The sequence below is a fragment of the Camelus ferus genome, chromosome 2, assembly GCF_009834535.1.
Source record: "Camelus ferus isolate YT-003-E chromosome 2, BCGSAC_Cfer_1.0, whole genome shotgun sequence".
Lineage (NCBI taxonomy): Eukaryota > Metazoa > Chordata > Mammalia > Artiodactyla > Camelidae > Camelus > Camelus ferus.
In genome coordinates, this window is record NC_045697.1 from 108,894,370 (window position 1) to 108,903,518 (window position 9,149).

The 9,149-nt window shown below is 33.1% G+C and overlaps 1 protein-coding gene across 5 annotated transcripts in view; it reads left to right on the forward strand.

The window, feature by feature from the left end:
• Nucleotides 1–9,149, forward strand: part of ARFIP1 (ADP ribosylation factor interacting protein 1) — a 110,753-nt gene that overhangs the window by 5,709 nt on the left and 95,895 nt on the right. The gene's annotated exons all lie outside the window — the stretch shown is intronic.

The window sequence follows — 9,149 nt, forward strand, 5'->3', positions numbered from 1 at the left end:
TGTGTATCTTGCTTGCTAGTTGGCACCTCTCTTGAATATATTAAAGATATCTCACATACGAGGCCTGAAACTAAACTGATTTCTCCCTCACTCCTCCAAGACCCCAAATGTTGGTCCTCTTTCTTTGTTTTTTATTTCAGTGAATGACTCCATTATCTTTCCAGTGGAAGTCCAGGAAAGTAGGAGTGATCCTCAGTAACTTCCTCTCTCTGATATGTCCAGTCTGTCAACAAGGTTTATTAATCTTGCTTTCTTATTATCTCTTGAATTTGTCTACTACTTCCCATTTCTACTACCACCACTTCAGTGTGTTACCATCATCTTTCCTGAAATTTCTACAGCAGCCTTCATTCTTGTCTACCGACTTACTTCAACCCCTCTCTAATTTGTTATCCATCCTAAAGGCACAGTGATTTATTCTGAAACACAGATCTGATTGTCACTCTTCCTTCCTCCTCAGTCCTCTTATGGCTTCTCATTGCTTTTAGGATAAGAATAAAACTCTTTAGCAATCCTTAGCCCTCCAGCCTTATCTTTTATCATTTTCTCCTTAACTTTCCACTTCACGGGTACAGGCCCTCTTTAGTCCCATGTGCTTGTCTTCTGCCTTCCATGACAAGGCCTGTGTTCGTGCTTTTCCTCCTGTCTGGACCACTCTTTCTGTACTTTGATTTGACTTGTTGGCTCCCAGCTATTTCTCACACTTCAACTGAAGTTTTACTTCTTTAGAAAATATTCTAACCTCCCAGATTAGGTAGTAACATCATATATTTACTACACTTAAACAGTTTGCATTTATACGTGTGGTTATGATTGTCTTTCTTTTCCACTACTTCCGTACTCCATGAAGATGGGGACCACATCTTACTTTCTTTTTTGGCTCATTATTGACTCCCTAGAACCTCGTTCAGTGCCTGACAGCTAAATGTTGATTGAATATCCAAGTTGATGGTATTAAAGATGTCAATTCGTGGAGTTTTATAATACAAGATTTTGAATATAAATATTTATAAATATAATAGTTGAATTGCCAGTTATACTGTTTTTTTAAGTGCATGAAAATAAATTATTTTAATAAGTTTATATTATTATTAAAACAGTCATTATTATAAAATATTGCGCAGTATTCTTAGCTTATTTTGTAATAAACCCTTATTTTAGAATAGTTTTAGATTTACAGAATTACTGTAGTGTACAGAGTTTCCCGCATTATTAATGTTTAACAGTATAGTACACTTGTCACAATTCATTAAGCAGTATTTATACATTATTAACTAATGCATGTTCAGTTTTTTGGGGGTTTTTTTCTGGTTGCCTCAGTTTTCTCCTGATGTCCTGTTTCTATCCTAGAATTCCATCCAGGATACTACATTACATTTAGTTGTCATGCATCCTCTTAGTTTTAACAGATTCTTGGACTCCTCATTTTTTATGACAATTTGGTAGTTTTGAGGATTACTGGCCAGGTGTTTTGTAGGCTGTCCGTCAGTTGGGATCTGCCTGATGCTTTTCTCGTGATTAGACTGGGTAACGTGTCTTGGGGAGAGATACCATGGAGGATATCATTCTCATCATATCCTGTCAAGAGTAAATGCTATCAGTACGTCTTACCGTTGTTGATGTTACCTTGATCACCGGGCTTTAGGCAGTGTTTGTCAAGTTTGTACTTTGAACATTGTAATGTTACTTTTTCTCCCCTCCCTTTGCATGTGGTACTTTTTAGAAGAAAGTCCTTATGTGAAGTACACACTTAAAGTGTGGGGAGTTATGGTCTACCTCCTGAACTGTGGAGTATGTACATAAATTTTTTTGGAATTCTGCAAAGGAGATTTGCTTCTTTCTCATTTATTAATTTATTCAATCATTTATTTGTATCAGTATTGACTCATGGATAATTATTTTATACTTTGCATTATAATCCATTATTACTTTATTCTGTTGCTCAAATTGTTCTGCCTTTGGCCATTGGGAGCTCTTTCAGTTGGTTCCTGTATTCTTTTGAGATTTTTGTTGTTGTTTTGTTATGGTTTTTTTTTGCTTTGTTTTGAAGCACTTTCTTACTTTGCAGCACTACAAGATATTCCAGGCTCATCTTGTATATATCCTGCCCTAGTCCTAGAATCAGCCATTTCTCCAAGGAACACTGGTTCCCTTTATTGGAGAATGGTATTAGAAGCTGAGATCTGGGCTCTATATGTGCTCATTATTGCAGGAGTTGCTTCTGGAAAATACACACTAACTCATGTATATACACATATCTATAAATATTTCTGTATGTAACCATCTGTATCTATATTAAGCTATATTCTTAAATCATTTACTCTGAGCTTTTTCCCATTAAAAAAATTACCTGTGAATATTGAGGGGTTTATTTTATATAGTTTTGGGAATTTAGCCACAGAATTAAAGTTACTCTTTAATTCTCCTGGTTGGCTTCATTGCTAATATTCTGGAACTTAGCTAGCCAAGAATAAGGCCACAGTATGCTGATTAATTTAGGGTTTATTTACAGCTCATTTTCAAGGAGTAATTTAATTTTGAGAGTCATAGCATTTTACTTCTCATTAGTTTTTCTGTAATACAATCTGAATAGGAAAATAAAAAGACTTTCCCAAACAGTTAATTTTGTTACTTGGTTGGAAGTTGGTAATAATGATTAGGATGAGAATAGTTGAATATCTTTTAAGTTGATTTTTAAATTGTTTCTCATTATTACTTATAGTTGAGGATTAACTATATTTTGTCAAAGCTTTCTACTTTTGAATTATCTAGACTGATGTGTTTATCTTAATGAGCATCCTGAACTTAATTATCAGTATCTAAAAGGACTTATGATTGTCTAGCAAAATAGCTTTTACAGATACCAGATAGTTATTGCCATAAGATAGCAGCATAATGTAAATGATTCTTTATCTTATTTCTTTTTATTTTATTATTCTACATATGAAAGAAAATGTAATATACTTTGAGCGTATTTGTGGTAAACCACTTTCAGTTCAATATCATTTGCATTGACAGTAGGGGAAAAGATTTTTTTCCCCATGTTAAGGAAACTACCATCATGAAGAAATATTTTAAGTTGTTTTGACTAAAATAGAAAACTAATGTATTTTGGGTATCATTTTTCAACTCGAAACATATGTAGCTATCTAATGTAGTCACTATATATTTTAACTAAATTTTTTTATTGTAAACAGTTCAGTTCAACTTGAAAATTAATATCGATTTATGAAATTAAAACAAATCTTACCATTCTCTCCTTGTTTATCCATCAGCGAGAAAAGATAGACATATTCCAGTAAATTCTATCTAGAGTGAAAGAAATAGAGCCACTTTCTTTAGTCTTTAGCTTGGTAACCAGTCTCTGAAATAAGTAATATGCCAGACTAGAGAAACTAAGCAAGTTCAGATCAAAGCCAGCCCAGGTTTTGCTACCTTTTTGCCCTTAGTTTGCTGTATTTACCTCCCTAGCATTGTCCTTGAGTTCCACTCCTTGGTCCCATGTATCATAATTATTTATAGTACTTCTCCAACTTTTTTTTACTGAAATACCCCTGGAAAGAATAACTTTAGATGTTTCTTTGGAGACTCATATTTCATCATAAAAATTCAAGGAATTTCTTAGAAGGCTTATGTGTATTTTATTCAAGTGAATTTTGTTGTAGATACCATAATAACATACTTATTTTCATTAAAAAAAGTATAAATTCTCATTCCAGTATGATGTGCTGTGTTTATCCTGTTTATTTTCCTAATTGGTGCTACTATTTAATACAGAAGAGTAAATGATAACTCCTATTTCACAAGAAAGTTGGAGGCAGCAAAAATGAACTGCCTTAACTTTCCTCCGTTTTCCGTTCCATTCTTCACTATGTCCATAGGTTTCTTCTTTCTTTCACTCTTCCTTTAGAGGAGATTTCCTTCTATATAAGGGTGGTTCCTCTGTCTTTGCTAGAATTCCTTACTGTTTTTAAAACCTTTCATTTGATCTAATTTTAGACATGCAAAAATAGTACAGTTTCCTTATATTTTTTACCCTACTTCCCCTAGTGATAACATCCTATATAACCATAATATAATTACCAAGAATAGGAAAGTATGTTGGTACAATATTATTACTAAACTACAGACCTTATTAGAATTTCACCAAATTTTCAACTAACAGATCTTTTTCTGTTGCAAGACCCCATCTAGGAACCCACATTGAATTTAGTTATTTCTCCATAGTCTCTTTTTAATCTGTATTTTCCTCACACTTACCTTGTCTTTCATGACTATGACACTTTTTAAAGAGTACTGGTCATTTAATGTGTAGAAAGTTCTCAGTTGGGTTTGTCCAGTATTTTCTCATGATTGGGCTGAGTTTATGCATTTTTGGCAAGAATGCCACAAAAATGATGTGTGTCCTTCTCAGTGCGGTGTGTTAAGGAATTACGCTGTTGATACATTTTACTACTGGTGATTACTTAGTCACTTGGTTAAGTTAGGTCTATGAGTTTCTTCACTGTCAGCTGTGTTTCTCCACGTACTATCTTTCCCTTTTCAGTTAAGTACTTTGTGTAAGTCCTGTTTCGCCTCAAACTTTTGCCCTCTATTTTAGGATACATCAGTGAATCTTTCTGCAACATTTACTACTATGATGTTTGCCAGATGGAGATTCTGTTTTTCTATTTCTTTTCTATGTTTGTTAATTGAGATTCTGTTGTGAGAAAGAATTGTCTCTCTACCCCAGTTATTTATTTGGTTAGTTATTTGTATCAGTATGGGCCCATTAATATTTGTTGTATTCTATGAGTTTAAATCCAGTACTATCATTATTGTTGCTGAAGATGTCCTAGCATTGGCCATTAGGGGCACCTTCAGGTTAGGTCCTTTCTTCTTTTGACAAGCCCTTGTCTTTTTTTTTTTTTTTTTCCTTTAACTTTTTCTTATTTTCTGACATAAATGTTCCAGGCTTATCTTGTATTTTCCTTGCCCCGTATTAGAATCAACCATTTTTCCTTAAAAGCTGTGGCTCCCTGGTGTTTAGAGACCAAGATCGGAGCACCAGGTGTACTCATTATTCCCGGGTATCACTGCTTCTAGGCCCTCTCGGTGGGCAGAGCTAGGAACCTGTACATACGTGCATATGTATGTGCGCATGACAAACATATATATACGTGAATACTAACACACACGTATTAAACACCATGTGCTTGTACTAAATAACTCTGATTCAAATCCAATACCACAGGATTTATTTAGCAGTTCTCCTTTTTTTTTTTTTAAACTTTTTTTCACAACAGTGAGGAACCAAGCTCTCAGTATCTACATTCCATTTACATATTTGTTCAGTTCTGTTACACACATAAAATAATTCCAAAATTAGTAACCCATAACTCTGTTTTTACTAACTCTATTAACAGAATTTGTGTATAATTCTTTTGCTAACTATATTAACAGAATTTGTGTATAATTCTTTTTGTCTTCAGCCTTATGGTGTCTACTCAAGCAACTCCCTTCTCCTTCCTGTCCTTTCCCTCCCTTTCCCCTTCCTTCTCTCTCTCTCCTTCCCTTTCTCCCTTTGCCCTTCCTTCTCTTTCCCCTCCATTTCCCTTCCCTTTCCTGGCTTAATCATTTATAAAAACAGTTTCATTTATTGGTGATTTTATACCATTTGAATTCCTCTCAAATTCTGGTTGGTTTTAATAATTTTTTATGAAGTATATGTGAAAATTACTATGATTCTAAGAGTCAGAATTATTTAAAACTATATATTCATAGAATTGTCACTTCTTCCTTATTCTTGCTGCCTTGTTCCCTTTTCCTACTTTTTCCCACTCCTTTCCCACCTGTCCCCTGAAGGTAACCCATCTCCTTAGTTTCTGGTTTATTATTCTTGTTTTTCTTTCGTTCCAATGAGTAGAAACATGTATTTTCACATATTCTCTTTGCTCTTCCATAGAGACAGCATACCTAAAGGTATTTTTGGACTTTGCTTTTTTCATTTATCATTATGTCTTGGAAATTACTCTATATCATAGAGATCTTCCTCATTTTTTTTAACAGTTGCACAGTACTCCATTGTTTGGATATATCATAGTTTATTAAGTCACTTTCCTATGTTTAGACGTTTTAACTGTTCCTAGTACTGTACAATTATGAAGAATGCTGCAATGTGTATATATTTTTGTTTTATTGGAGATGTGTTCCCAGGATAGATTTCTAGAAATGGGATTGCTGGGTCCAAGGTAAGTGCACGTGTGATTTTGTGTTGGGCATTACTGAAGCTCCCTCCAGAATGGATGTACAAATTTGTATTCCCATCAGCAATCTGTGAGTGCCTGTTTCCTTACATCCTCAGTAACAGAATGATTTGTTATATTTTAAAATTTTTTGCCAGTCTAAAAGATGAGAAATGGTATCTCACTGTTGTATTAACTTGAATTTCTCTAATTATAAGTGAATTTGATCATTTTTTATATTTTGGAGGCCATTTTAATCTTTTTTTTGTGCATTGTCTGTTCATGTCTTTTTCCTGCTTTCTGTCTGATTTTGGTCTTTTTTCCCTTTGTTTTTAAGCGTTCTTTATATATTAGGGATATTAACCTGTTGTAGCACATGTTATGAATATGTTATCCTAGTTTTTTAGTTTTCTTTTGTCTTTGTTTATAGTGTTTGTATTATATAATCTTTAAAACATTTTTATTAGTCAAATTTATCAATTTTTAAAATTTTCTCTGGATTCTTACTCAGAATTAGAAAGGCTTTCCATACACCAAGTTTAAAGCATAATTCATCCAAGTTTTACTACTTTCTATGTTTTCATTTTTACATTTAGATTACTAATCCATTTAGAGTTTATTCTTACGTGTTGTGGTGTGAGATATGGATCTAATTTTGTATTTTTCCAAATGGCTATCTAGTTTTTCTGGCACCATTTATTAAGAAGTCCATCTGTAATTAAGTGATTTGAGATGCCACCTTTGTTATATACTAAATTTTTGTATATATTTGGTCTAACTCTAGACTTTTATTCTGGTCTCTTTATTCATGTCTAGTACCTTAATGCTTATAGATACTTTACAGCATGTTTTAACATCTGACAAAGCTTAATCGCCTTATGATTTTCTTTTTCAGTGTTTTCCTGGCTATTCTTACATGTTTGATTTTTCCATATAAACTTTAGTATAACTTGTCTAACTGTATAAAATAGCTTGTTATATTCTTCCTATATTGCATTGAATTTATAAATTAACTAAGGGAGAAATGACATCTTTATAATGTCATCATAGCCAAGAACAGGATATGTCTTTTCATTTGCACAGTCTTTAGTGTCTCTCAGTTGAGTTTAAACATTGTTCTCATAGATTTTACACATTGTTCCCAGGTGTTTAATCTTCTTTGTTGTTATTGTAAATGGGATTTTCTCTGCCATTATGTCCTCTGATTGTTAATTTTTCAATAACAGTTCAAGAATTGTTGAATTTTATATATGAATTTTTGTATCCTGCTTTTTCACTGAATTCTTTTAACTTTTTAGTTAGTTTTACCTTTGATTCTTTATAGTTTTTCAGGTATACTGTCATATCATCTGCAAATAGAGATAATTTTACCTGTTATTCTTCTAATTGACTTATCTACTTGGATTGGTTAAGACCTCTAGGTCAGTGTTGAATAGTAGCAGAGATGATGGATATCTTCTGCAGCAGAAATGCCTTTGTTATTTCTTTATTAAATAAGATAGATAATGGTTGTAGGATTAAAGTATGTGTATTACATATTTTTGATCATGTTGAAGATGTCTCCCTTAATTCCTTTTTGCTTGAGTATTGAGTTATGAATAGGTGTTAAATCTCATTAAGGAATTTCTCAATGGCTATGTAGAAAACCATGCTTTTTCCCTTTAGATTTATGAATGCATTATATATTAATAGATTTCCTAATTGAACAGCCTTTTATTCCTGGGATAACTTCCTTTGTTCATGTTGCATTATTTTCTTAATGTGGTATTAGATTCAATTTGTGAATAGTAAAATTGTTCCCTCCATTGTATTTCATGAGAAAAAATTTGTTTCGGTGCATTATTGTACCTAATATGGTGTCTGGTAATTATTTGTTTATCTGTCTCCCTGATCAGATTCAGAGTACAGTCTCCCTAGGTGTCCACGGGGGATTGGTTCTAGTACTTCTACAGATAACAAAATCTGCAGATGCTCAAGTCCCTTATATAAAATAGTGTAGTACTTGCATATAAGCTGTGCACATCCTCCTGTACACTTTAAATCATCTCTTTGTTGCTTGTAATACATAATACAGTGTGCATACTATGTAAATAGTTACTGGTGCACAGCAATTTCAAGTTTTGCTTTTTGGACTTCCTGGATTTTTTTTTTTTCAAATGTTTTCAATCTTCGTTTAGACCTGCGGATATGGAGGGCCAACTGTACTTTTATAACCTGAATTAGATTTTACTTTTCTTTCTCCTTAGTTCCTAGCAGAGTTCTTCATATGTAGTTGGCATTCTCTAAATGTTCTTGAATAAGTTAGAAGCAGAAATAGTTCATTAAGAGTTTTACTGAATGAAACCTGGGTGTAAGTGTTTCACTTTGGCAATGAGCAGTCACATCTGTTATCAGTACTACAGAGTACTGGCGAGGGGAATGGAGGATGTCCAAGTCCTGTTCTGAGACTCTGGCTTTATGTAGGCCATGAATGACTAATATTTTGGCTTCAACACTCTAATCTTTTAAATTGTTTCATTATCCAAAATGATTTTATGAAATTATTTTTTAGTCATTGAGGTATGTATTTTTACATTCTGCATAAAAACTTTTCCTGAATTTTTGTTTGTTTTTAGAATTGCTTACCTGTTATAATCAGTAGATACTCATGATTATAGATAGTTTTGCAAAGCCTGTTCTGACTGCAAATAAGTGATTTATTTTGTGGAATATTTGTAAGAATGTCAGTGAGGTGATACAGTTCTTTTAACTAAATTATTTAATGTGTGGTTAACACATTTTACTTTTAGGTATGTCTGACTACAGCAATAATACTACAACTCTTGATACAACTAAACCAGCCACAGAAGAAGCCAAGTCTAATTCTGAGGTGACTGGGTGGTATTTATATTGTTTTTTAAAGTCAAGCCCATCTCAGTCAAACTT